The sequence below is a fragment of the Tasmannia lanceolata genome, unplaced genomic scaffold (assembly GCF_043159265.1).
Source record: "Tasmannia lanceolata isolate RefF3 unplaced genomic scaffold, GAP_Taslan_0.1 ptg000018l, whole genome shotgun sequence".
NCBI classification, from domain to species: domain Eukaryota; kingdom Viridiplantae; phylum Streptophyta; class Magnoliopsida; order Canellales; family Winteraceae; genus Tasmannia; species Tasmannia lanceolata.
The window spans coordinates 29,788,033-29,801,285 of NW_027518695.1; positions in this window are offsets into that span (position 1 = coordinate 29,788,033).

The following is a 13,253-nucleotide window of genomic DNA, read 5'->3' on the forward strand; positions in this document are numbered from 1 at the left end:
GTACCTTAAACAAAGAAGAGTCGCCATCCAAGGAAAAAGGCAAATGGGCCCTGGATCCCATACTATGCTCTGTTGCAACGGATAACCAGAGATATAAAATAAGGTTCGTGCCTGGTTACGAATTCGGAAGGTCTAAAGAGCACCTCATCCGCCCAAGTGCAAACACCTGGTCTCTTATGCCATTTACTTAATAATTTTGAAGAGCTTTGGGCGAAAATCATATGGAATGGGAATGAATATCTCCGAGAAGACGTCTATCTAATCATGCATGTCTCGGAGATGAAATCAAAGGCACACAAGATAAAATAAAAGAAACATGTGTCACCTAAGCATAACTAGGTTATAAGTGACATGCCTAATGGGTGTCTAAGTTCTGATGAACAAACACATGCACGACACACCAAAAAAAATATAAGGTCTGCGCAATAAAGTAAAAAAACACTGCAAAACATAGAAAAATGACTCGATACTATACAACCCTAAGACTCTAATCTATACCTAGGCCCGAGTCTTTAGATGATCTGATGTTCATCCAAAGAAGCCTACGTATCCCCGCCTCCACGAGAATCAAGGCAACGTAGTTCTTCGCACCTATTCTAAGCTATGATGCCTAAAACATCTAGACCTCTATCCTAGACTCGATCTAAAAGACCGGACTAGTTCTTAAAGCTTCTTGTGTGATTATTTAAATTCCAATGGATTGTAGATTTTAGGACACCCTATATGCCTTAACTAAATGCAGGTTAGCCCTAAGCTAATGCAGGTGGTTCCTATAATCTATGTGTAGCTAAGCTGTACGCCCTAAGGGAAACAATGGGATCACTAGCGTATCCAAGACTTAATCATCAGTCGGCGATATGAATCGCCAACTGACTGGACGGAGGCGCTCCTATAACTCTAGGACAAACTCCTAACTTTAACACAAACACAAACAAACCACACAACACATCAAAGACAAACTCAAAACTCTAAAACTCTTTATCTAGGACAAACTCCTAACTCTAGAGGAAGATCTTATTGAAAACAAGGTTTTGAAGATTTTTAGTATTTTTTCTTAAAATGGGTAAATGATTTATTTATAAAGGTTTGGCTGGACCTGAGATAAGAATCTCAAGCTGCACTACGTACCTCATGGAAGAGGATCAAGCCAACGTAGTTCGGATCAGAATTCCTAACTACTCTCCTAATGACTTAAGATTTTTGAGATTTTAGGTTTTTCAGATGTTTTTGTTATTTTTAAGTGTTTTTGACTCGAGGGGAATAAATCCTATCATCATAAGGGGAGGACAGACTCCCGATATCCCGCAAAGGTTGGACAGCATCCTATGCTTTGCGGAGGGAAATGAACAGAATAACAACTCTGCAAGGGTTGGACAGCATCCTATACCTTACAAGAGCGGATAGAAAAACACAAGATTTGATGAAAGGTTGGATAAAATCCTAACCCCTATGATGATAGGACTGACTCCTGAAAGAAAAAAAAACAGACTCTCTAGCTAAGGACAGATTCCTAGGCTAAGGACTGACTCTGAAAATAGGATTCTAAGAAGGAGGTGCTAATGAGACAAAGCCTGTCTCCTAAAAGAAAAAGAGATAAAGAAAGGTGTTAGTGAGACTATCAAGCTAAGATAAAACTCACAAGTAATAAGGGAAGACCTTGTGCATATTTAGCAAAGGTAAAACATCCAGCCGGGCCGGACAGCTACCTAGCCCTAGGGTGCAACAAATGTGCAACCCAATACCCATAAGGGTAAGGGGTATGATGCCAAGCCGAGTAGGATGTTCTCCCAAAATCAAATGATGCACAAAGATGAGGATGCTAATAGAATGAGACTGGGCAAGTCTCTTAGACATATAGGTAGGATAGAGAAAAATACTAACAAGGAAAAGAGACCTTGTGCATATTTGGTTTAGGTAAAACACTCAACCGGGCCGGACAGCTACCTAGCCCTAGGGTGCAACAAATGTGCAACCCAATACTCATAAGGTAAGGGGTATGATGCCAAGCCGAGCAAAGTGTTCTTCCAAAACCAAACAACGCACAAAAAGGAGGGTTTAAGACCCATGAGACTAGAGGTAGTCTTCTAGAGGTTAACTTAGGTTGATTCATTAATGAGACAATGCCTGTCTCCAAAGATTTGGATCTAAAAGACTAGGCAAGTCTTTTGAGAAAATAGAATGCTATTTGGACTGTGCAAGTCTCCCTAGAGATGGGCTTGGGCTAGCGCCTTCATCGCCCTACAAGAAAAAGGGATTTTAATATCTAAAGAAAATTAACAGCAATCTATAAGACTGTGTTAGTCTATCAAAGAGAGAAGAAAAAGCTGCCAGATAATTGCAAATTTCACTCTATTTTTATAAAAATAAATCAAGTGCTAAGCAAAGAAGAATTTTCAATAAAAAAAATAATACACAATCTAAAGCAATCATAAAATGATAAACATCATTAATTAGTCCAGACCAGCCGCTGGATAGCCTAATAAAGTAAAAACAAGCAATATCAAACACTTCTAAACCAACCACAAACCCCAATATGGGGACTCCAATGAAATCAGATGATGCTAAAGTAATCATCTGATATCAAATACACATGATAATATTTCTAAGCCCGCCTTGAGATCAGACAGTACTCATGTCGATAATATCGAATAGAGTAGTCATCTGATCTCCTTCTTTCCTAAAACAGTTTATTTAAATAAATAAACAAGTATTATAAGCCTCAAGATATTCTCACCTGAGCATTCTATTTATCACCATCTTCAAAATCTAACTTAAAGATTAGTATAAAAGACAAGTATTAAATATGCCGCAGGTTAAATATATTAAATGATACTTTCAATTTGTACATGGAGCTGTTCTACTTCTACTGGAGCAGGATTTCGGTAAACATCTTCCAAATAAACTGAAAAAATATGACATTTGGCCAGCAACAGAACCAGCTAAACCAGATTCATTGATAACACTGTTTAATCCATTGCAGTAACATACAAAAACAGTATAGTCATACTACATATGGGAGATGCTTTCATTTTGCTTGTCGTCAAAATTGTGAGAATGAACTCCCTTGGCTTGTATATATTGCAACAAGGTTTCCATATTGATCTTGCTGGTTTATGAAGAGTTCCAGCTTAGAGAATATTTGCAAGGCATTTGGTTCATGATTCCATTTGGCTAAGCACTTGGTGATATCTAGCAGTCCTGACTTTACTTTGAATAATAATGGAGAATCATTCAATGATTTAACAATTCAGTTAAGCACAAAACTGACTTTTACACTTCACAAGCAGATGATTATTTCTATTAGCTTAAGAACTACATCTAATCAAATCCCTGAATACATCCCCTGAATTTTTTCGTCAAAAAACATAATCTTAGTCTATCCCAACTCCCTCATTTATTCCTACTTGAGGAACTCAAAACGACAATTTGCCACAGCATCAACTACCAAATATATTGCATCTTTCACATTCGCAATATTCAGATTTAAACATGTCAAGGGTTCGAAATTTATAAACAGATGACAAATACCAAGAAAATACAGATCTGAAGTATTCTGAGCAATATAACAGGGTTTATTTCATTTTTTCATTCATTTCTTTTTTTAACAAGTAGATCTAAAGCTTGAGGAAGGAGATCATAGATAAACTCAAGGTAGACAAGAGACCAATGCAAAAAATAAAATAAATATGAAACATGAAGCGAATTATTACCTTTTTTCTTGAATTCTAGCCCCGATCTCTCCTCTTGCTCTGGATTTCTTTCACCTCTGCTCGGATCTGAGCCTTCCTTTTTTTTTTTTTTGCTTTCAGATCACAGATCTCTCTCTGTAATTTTACAGATTATCGTGCTTAGCGTTGCCGCCATTAGAACTTTGGATTGCGGCTCTCCGATTGAAGATCAGATCTCGGAGAAGATGAACTTTGACCTTGCCGGAACTTTGAGGGCTCAGTCAATGGAAAAAAAAAATAGTATGAATTGATATCGGCCTAATCACTTGTATCTGGAAGAATTGATCCAGTTACAGTGCTTTGAAACACAAATCGGAGCTCCGGCAATCTTGCCAGAAGATAGAGATCGGAGAAGAGGAATTGTCAATGAGTATAGATTTAATAGAAGAGGAAAGAGATGATCTTGCCGTCAACAAGGACTAGTCGGAATCCAGCCAGAATCCGGCAATGGCTTAGTCGGAGAAGATGACCGGAGGAGAAAAGCGGATACCGGAAAAATGATCGGAGGGAGATCGATTGGCCGGAAAAATTTGTTGCTGGAGATTGTGATTGCCGGAGATGAAGGAGGGAACAGATTAGGGTTTGGGAAGATAAGGTCTGTTGAAAAGAAATCAACAAATCAAAGACAGAAGGAGAATGAAAAGGAGAATAGATGATATTTGCCGGTCGGAGCTCAGCCGAAATCTTGCCGGAGATTGTCGGAAATCTGAAAAAATGGCCGGAGGTTAGGGTTTCAACATATGAAAAATTGCAGATCTAATCTCAGCCGAAACTTTGACTGGATCTTGAGCTCACCGGAGAAGATTGATAGAGGTTAGGAGAAAAAGATTGCTGTGAATAAAGATTGATCGGAAAATAATCGGAATCCGGCAAGGATTTACCAGAGAAGAAAATCGGAGATGGATCGGAGCTGACGGATCTCGGATCTGAAGAGATAGCCGGAAAATTGCTCCTCACCGGAGAAGATGATCGGATCTTGGATCGGCCGGAATTTATGCTCGCCGGAGGAAGTGAATCGGCTGGAATCGGGAAAGAGAATTGAGGAAGATGATGCCGGAGATGAGGAATGCATGTGGCTGGCTGAGGGAGAGGTGAAGACCAGAGATTTGCCGGAATCCGGCCGGAGTTACGATCGGTGAAGAAAGGGGATCGGTTGGGTTTTGTGAAATTTGGGAAAAAAGAAAGAAAAATCTCTCTCGGCTTTTCTCTTTTTTTTGATCTAGAAAATGAAATTCTCCTCCCATCTTACACGAATTTTTTTTATATAAGAAAAGGATGGGGCGGATATTGGCACTCCAAGCTGATATCTGCACAAATCTGCGACTTTAACACACTAATTCACCCCCCCACACTTGATAACTGTACAAACTCTGCTTGTCTTTTGTGAATTTTTTTGTCGGATTTTTCTGGAATTTTGCCGGGACATTTCTAGGGCTTTAAGGCTTCTAAAAGTGTATTCATGGGTATTTGAGGTTCTTGGATAACTTGAAATTTTCTTAAAATACAAGGTTTTTATAGGGTAAAAAAAAAACTAATGGGCCACCCCCTATTTACACTACACATACCCTCTCAGCCCGATTGCTGGGCAAACAAACTCCGATCTCTATGAAATTTTGCAGGGGGTTAAAAGAGACCCTAATCCAGCCTAGGGCGAAGCTTGGGACCCTAATGCTGAGATTCGGATGGATTTGGCACGAGCAGGGAAGGTTTAGGGCTTAGTCAAAATGGGGTGTCTACACCATGCATGATAACACCATCTGTTGAGACATATGCATGCATACATGTATGCAAAAGATGATTACAAGGACAACCCCCATGGAACTTATAAGACCACGTATAATAATGTTTCCCATTCAAAAAGATGATAAAAAGGCATATGTACATGCATTGAAAGGTGGCAACAAGGGTTTTTCTAGAAACTTGACTTTTATGGAAACTAGGTGGAGCCCACGGATTATACCAAGAGAAGAATTTGACATTACAATGAATGCTAAATAGCCTTTTCATAGATTTTGAATGAATATTGAAACTTAATTTGAATTAATGACCGGGATATTAAGAAATTGGAAAAAACAGTTATCTTAGGATGATTTATTTGCCTTTCCATAGATTTTGAATGAATATTGAAACTTAATTTGAATTAATGACCGGGATATTAAGAAATTGGAAAAAACAGTTATCTTAGGATGATTTATTTCTTGGAATATTATAATTTTTTTGTGTTCATCATATCAGAGCAATGTTAAAGGACATCTTTCAAAGTCATAGTTTTCTCAAAAATCATGTTTAAAAAATAGAAAACTCTTAAAAGACATTTTCTTGAAGAAGAAAAATGGAAAATATACCAAATAAGTTCTAAAATTAATGAAATTTTGTAGTAAAATAATATGATGCTGATATATTCTGCCATGAATTTTTAATGATTTTAGGATTCTATTTGGTATATCGTTTGATATTTTCTTTTGAAACAACCAGATTTTGTGAGGTTTTTTATTAATATCAAATCATAATTAAAATTTTCAAGAAATTTTACAGTAGTCTTATATTGCAAATATCATGTTACTGTCAAATTTTCAATTGATTTGGAATTTGTTTCCTAGGGGATGCTGTGTAAACTCATAATCTAATCTGAACCTTTAAAAATCTGAAATTGATATTAAATCATATTTAAAATTCATGAAATTTTTACAGTAGACTATATTCATTCATATCTTGTTACTGTAGAAATTTCAGCTTATTTCAAATTTATTTACAATGAGTTCATTTGTAAAATCATCCATGTGATCGAAATTGATAAAATCAATTAAAAATCGAAATTAACCAAAATTATTTTCAAAATTTCTAGGGAACTTTATTTTACTGTCACGTATTCATTCCTTAAGCCGCTGAAATAGAAATCTTAGGAGTCTTAGATTTTCTTTGTAAAATGGCCCTGCTAGGATAATTTAGATGCCAAGATCGTAACCACAATCGTATGCTAATTACGATCAATCCAGCATAATTAGAGTGTGTAAATTATAGTATGTTATTGGCTCCGAGGTCCACTGTCCACGAAAATCCTGAGAAATATGCCAGGCAATAAGATACCATAACTTACATGCTAAATTATACGAGGGTTGAGAGCACGATTCCCTTCCATGGTTGCGATTCAAGGTTGAAGCTTGCGAACCATAGAGCCTTTGGTATTCCTTAGATGTTTAGCAACCGAAAATCCTTGAAATCTGAAAATCATTAACTTAACAAATCGAATTAACTCGATCCGTGTCTTAGGAGCCGTTGGATTACGGTCTCCTATCGTAGGAACCTTTAGGGCCCCTTAGGAACACTTACGCCACGTTGTGTCCTAAGTTTTAGCGAGTCCTAGAGTTAGGAGTCCAGCCTCATCACGGGCATTTGCTATGGATAGCAACCGTGCCATAGATCTAGTTACACTAGTCACCTCACTTTTTACCTAGGACAAGCCTAGTTACCTAGGATGTAGGGTAACCTGCATTAGTCTAAGGGACAACTTGCACTTAGATAGGATCATATAGCATCTTAGATGAAGTCCTAGGATAATAAAAGCTTCAACTTGAATTAAATAACTTCTCTTAAAACTGTTGAAACAGTCACTCCAGTTTAGATCGGTGTCTTAGATGAGTTAGGCATAAGTAGCTTAGCTTAGGTGCATCGAACTACGTCGACTCTGATCCCAGTGAGGCTTGGGTACGTAGGCACCTTGGATGCTTGATGGCATATCAATCACAAGTCGGACCCACACACAAATGGTGGGATTTTGTATATTAGTTTTCTTATAAATTCTTAATTAAAATATGTAGGATTTCCCTCAAATTAGAATTTTAGGAGAACTTTCACTTAGATTGAATTCAAACAAATTAAGAAAGTCAAGATACACATTTAGGAATTACACTGAAATTAGATCTTAGGATGCATGTCATGTAGTTCGCACATTAATATAGAGTTAAATGAGCCATTTAAAAGAAATTCAAAAGAGTTAACTTTTGGAATTGAAGACCGATTATCGGGCAGGAATGGTGCATGTGGTGGTAACTCCCCATACCTTCCATTCTCGTAACCAGGTAACGAGTCTAGATTTATGGTCAATTATGGGTCCTAGATCCCTCATCTAGGTGGCGACTCTGTCACTCTCTTTTGCGTGGAATTCGGATTGCCTTAGTGATCCCAAGTTCACGGAAAAGATGAATTAAATTACACATTGCTAGGCTCGGCGGCTTACCCCTGCCCTTATGGGTACTGGGTTGCACGTTTGTTTGCACCCTATGGCTTGGTTGCTGCCTGCTTGGTTGGGTAATTAAAATCAATAATAAAAAACACACGCCATTCGCGTGGGTACGAGAGACCAAGAGAGAGCGTGGCGCCTCGCGCGCCCGCGACCCTCTCGGGGGATCGGGTCCCACAGTTTGGCGACTCTGCTGGGGATCACCTAACTTCATTAAAATTTCAAAAGATAATTCATTTGAATTTATTTTAATTGGCTCATGAAAACTCTATGCTTGCTAGGTAGTTTGTTTACTTTATTTTTTCATCACATAATACTCCAACTTAATCTAACAAAACCTGAAGGCATCATAGATTGCGCAAACATATTGCACACACTTATATCACTTGCATCTAAACTCTTGCATCTCACATGCACACACATCATATTTTAGGAACCCGGAGTGTTATCTAGCATGGTTGACTGAGATTTCATCACCTGGTGCCTCTGTGCTAGAGAAGCATTCCACTCTTAGCCTAGTACCTTTATGGTATGTAAACGGATCTCTTGTTCACGTATTGATACACCGGACACTGGTACAGTATATTGAGCACGGATTCACGCTAAGGGAACTCTTGGCCTTACCCCTAGATTAACCCACACATGCATGTAGTATACGAACACACGTGCATCACGTGTGTGAGCCTAGCTTAGGGTATCCTACCCATTTGTATCTAGATTAGGCCGTAGTCCATCTTCCGATGGCTACAATCGATCCTTAGGTACACAAACAAAGTCATGAGTCGAGATTCTCTCTCCACTCCGCTAGATTAGGATTATGGTTTGATGCCTTCAGGTAACACTGTTAAAATGTACGAAGATTAAAAAAACTTTCCCTTTGGGGTAGGATATAAATCCCGTCTTTTCTAAGATCGCATAGGATTAGTTATTCTTGATCTACCCGTTGAAAGTAACCTTATGTAATCTATCTAATCTTTTGATCAGGTGTCTATCATTCGCCTCTTGTGTGATTCGACTGTATATTCATTCCCTTTCTCAATTGGCAGGAATTGTGTCCCAATCATTCGATTATGCAATCTTGATGATCTGATCGTACTTGTACCCTTAGTCTCTTCTTACTTTAAGGGCAACTTTTTTCAAGAATATTTTGCTAAGTCCTTCAGAGTTCACTCTCATAATCCTTGAACTAGGGGCATTCCCCTATACGAATCTGTCATCATTGTCATGTCTTGGTCCTTTAGGATTCATCTTATTGTCCTAATTACTTGCTTAAATGTGTAATCTTTTTTTCAGTCATTGAGAATGAACACTCCTTGAATGTCAAGCCCATATACCGTTCTTATTGTTTCCATGTCAGGACTGTTCAGAACTGAAAATCCAGGAAAGCTTCTTGGGTTTGAATCTATTCGCGGTCAGTGAGGAAGCTAATTCCCCATTTTCTTTGGAAGCGTCTCTAATCCTCTCATTCCATACTCATGGCAGACTCTATGAAAAATTCACAGCTCTCTTACATCGTGGAAACCTTGACCCAGCTCGTCCAACAGACGAAGGAATTGAAGGAAGAAAATCGATTCATCAAAGCTCAACTTACTGAGAAATTTGGTCCAACCACTGTTGTTTCTAAGGGCAAAGATCCGAGCCTCTCCATGGTTATGGGTTCGGAAGAACTAATTGTGAATCTCTCTAGACAAATGGCTGCACTAACAGAAGAAGTTCATCAGATGAAGCAACAAACGCAAACCTGGTATTGTCAGTCCCAAAGTTCTGAACATTTCGCTGACAAAAATACCAAAGTCCAGGATGTTATTACCAGGAACTCTGTCTCTCAGCACCAGCAGGATTCTGTTGGGCCCTTAATTCTTGAATATGACCAAGAACCACCATCTGAGATTCCTAAAAAAGAATTCACCGACTTGCCGATCTCGCGACCTCAGGCTTTGAAATGGTTGCTCAAGGAAAGATTGATAACACTATTGGGACCAGAGCCTGTCCCTAATCCTCTTCCCAGTCCCAGGACCTTCCAAATGAAAGAATTTTGTGATTACCATTTACGTCCTGGTCATGCTACTGATAAATGCCTCAGTTTGAAATATGATATTCAAAACCTTATAGATATGGAGCTCCTCGACCCTCAAAATCTTTTGTCAAGCGGCGAAACTCCATCCTTTCCTGATGACCGCAAACCGTGGTTTGAGCAAATGAAGAGAAAGTCTCACGATAATCACGACCAACAATGTACAATGATGGGTAGAAATATGTTGAGTCCGGTCTTCATAGGTCAGGAAATCAAAGTGGCCACAACACATGGGGCTTATAACAGAGGCAATTTTACTTCAAAAAAAATCAAGGAGCTACAAAATCCTATGGTATTCAAATACAATCAGTTAACGGCTACACCTAAGCAAGCGCTTAAGAAGGAATTTACCCCTCTCTCGTTTCCACCATCAGTCATTTTGCAGCAAGGGTTAGCTTCAGGTCACATTACCCTACCCGGCATTAGGGCTCCTCCTAATCCTTTACCAGCAAATTGGAGAATGGACCAGTATTGTGAATACCATAGAAGCCCTGGCCACCTTACTGATAATTGCATTGCCTTAAAATTTAGGATCCAAAAGTTGATTGATGAAAGAAATTAGCCTACCCGAATCATGCAATACTGCTACCAGCCGATCGCAATGCTTAGATAACTGAGGGTTCAAAGAAGCACAGGTTTTGTTGCAATGAAAAGAATCAGAAGTTGAAAGTACCATTTATGAGCCAGCCTTCGCCGAGCCTCCAAAGCTAGACAATTGCAACAGTTAAAGTTTTAGTCATTTACTGTTTTATGTTGAGTCAGTCATCATGGTCAGTACAATTATTGAGTTCAGTCTTACAGTTCGAGGTCAATGCCTAGTCCAGGCAAATTATCTTTTGCTTTTCTTTTTATTTAAAGTTGTGAATCCTGAGCATGTTAAGGATAGGTCGTCAGATGTAATAGCTTTCTCTTTAAATAAAATTTCAGTCCCAATAGTTCATTTGTGTCTGTTTCTTAAGTATGCTTCTGATTTTAAAGTAAGACTCCCTCCTCAAATGAGGACAAAATTGACGAAACTCCCCTTGAGTCACAACAATTACTTGAACAAGAGAAGGAGCGCCAATCCCAGCCTTTCAAAGATGAAATTGAAGTGGTAAACACTGGCACTGAAACTTTGATTCAGTGAATGCCGATTGAAAATACATTACCCTCTGAAGAATGTGAGGAATTAATAAACCTATTTCGAGAATAAAGAGAAGGTCCAGTAAGCGCTACCATTAATGCCAGGAGAAAGACCCAAATAGAAGGTTCAAGAAAGAATGAAGTGAATATCACATGCTATACAAGGGGCATGGATTCGAAACAACTTCCATATCTCCAGTCAATGGCCCTGGTCACAGGTTTCACCAGTGACAATGTAAAGCCATCAAATTCAATATGAAAAGTGCAAGAGCAATCATCTCAGAGCGATCATCAAAATATCAAGGGCCACCGATTCAAGGATGAAATAATGTCCAAAAACCAGTATGCACCCTCAAAGTCAAATTACTTGTCAATATCCAGAAGGAAGAAGAATCATTCTCTCTTACGGGAAATGCCGTCAAACTCCGTAAAAAAAAGAGAAAAAAATGAATAAATAATCAGTACCAGAGAGACTCTATTAACCTAGATCGATTCCCAATCTGAACATCGGAAGGCCTCATTTGGCCGAATAAATTCCAAAATCATAACCCAACGTCAAAAGAATACCGGTCTGCAAACCCTTCGAGCCTGAATGAAATTTTCTTGTAAACTCATCAAACTAGGGGCATCCGCCCCGAACTACGCTAGACCTGATCCCTACACTGAGGTACGTAGGCAGCTCGGTTAAACCGAGTTCGGTCGATTAAAAAAAAAGAAAAGAAATTCAATCGTTCCAAAAAAAAAAAGAGGGACAAGTTCCAAAAGAAGAGAAGTCAATCATTCTAGAAAAAAAGAAACAAAGAAAAATCAATTAACCTTCAAACAATTTATCTTCAAAGTAGGGGCATTCGCCCTGAACTACGCACGACCTGATTCCTACCCTGGGATACGCAGGCAACCTGTTCACAGGTTCGGTCGAAATCTTTGTTGAACCTTAAGCCATTCTTTGAAAAGCCCTATCCTACCTATAAAGTCATTCTGGTGTTCAGAATTAATGATCTAGGTCCTGAAACACAAAAAAGTGAAAAAAAAAGAAAAAGAAAAAAAGAACGGAGTTTGAACATCTGCTCGACTGAAAAACCTGAAAGGGCAGTCTAAGCAAAATTTAAGATCATTCCCCTACTAAGTTGAAAACCCGAAAGGGCGGCTTAGGCAAAAGCTAAGGGGATAGCCTGCTGGATCGAAAACCTAGAAAGGTGGTTCAGGCAAAAGTTAAAGCTAACACGGTCCGCTAAGTTAAAAACCCCGAAGAGGTGACTTAGTCACGGTAAGAGAATCATTATAAGAAAGCTACAGCCGGTATCAAGACTGAAGATAAAAAAGAAGTTCAAGCGAGTTCAAGTGTCATCCTAGAAATTGGGGGCATTGAAACCAGGCAATCATAGGAATGGTAACTAAATCCTTAAGGCATTACTGTTTTAAGGAAGAAGTCCAGTGTTTATCAATTGAGAAACTACTCTTTGAAAGGATAGACATACCAAACAAAACGTTAAGTAAGTTAGAAGCATCACTATGTCTGTCAGTATAGTTAGTCAATCTTTGTCATTCTAAGTTCACACTTTCAGAGTTCCTCAATCCTTTGAATAGTGTCCGTTACCCAAATTTCTTCTTTAAGAAGAGTCAACCGCCGTCCTTGTGTCCAAATGATGCAACTGTCTCGGTGAAAGAGGCTCAGTGTCGTCAGCTCCCTGCGATTGTAACTGCGCCAAGTTAATCCTGAAGGAAAGATCTCAAGCATCTAGTCAAAGAGCTTCGTTTTAAAGAATATCAGCTCAGAAGTATTCTGAAGTAGAAACATCGGGAAGTGCAGTTTCCATAAGAGGACCATGCCCCAGAAAGGCACCTGAGGCTTGGTGGATTCCATATGTGATGATGGTTGGGCCAGTTTCTCCGAAAGATGAACCCTTAAAATTTTTAATTTCCTTCCTGGTAGTTGAATACTATCCTGTTCAAGAAATATTTATCTAAACACCTGTCAAAGAAAAAATTCCACTTCCCAATTTTCAGTATCCAAGAGAGCCGTTGTTCTAGATTACCAATCACAGGTAGTTAGATCAAGGTTTCAGTTATCAAAATCCCCAGAAGACAA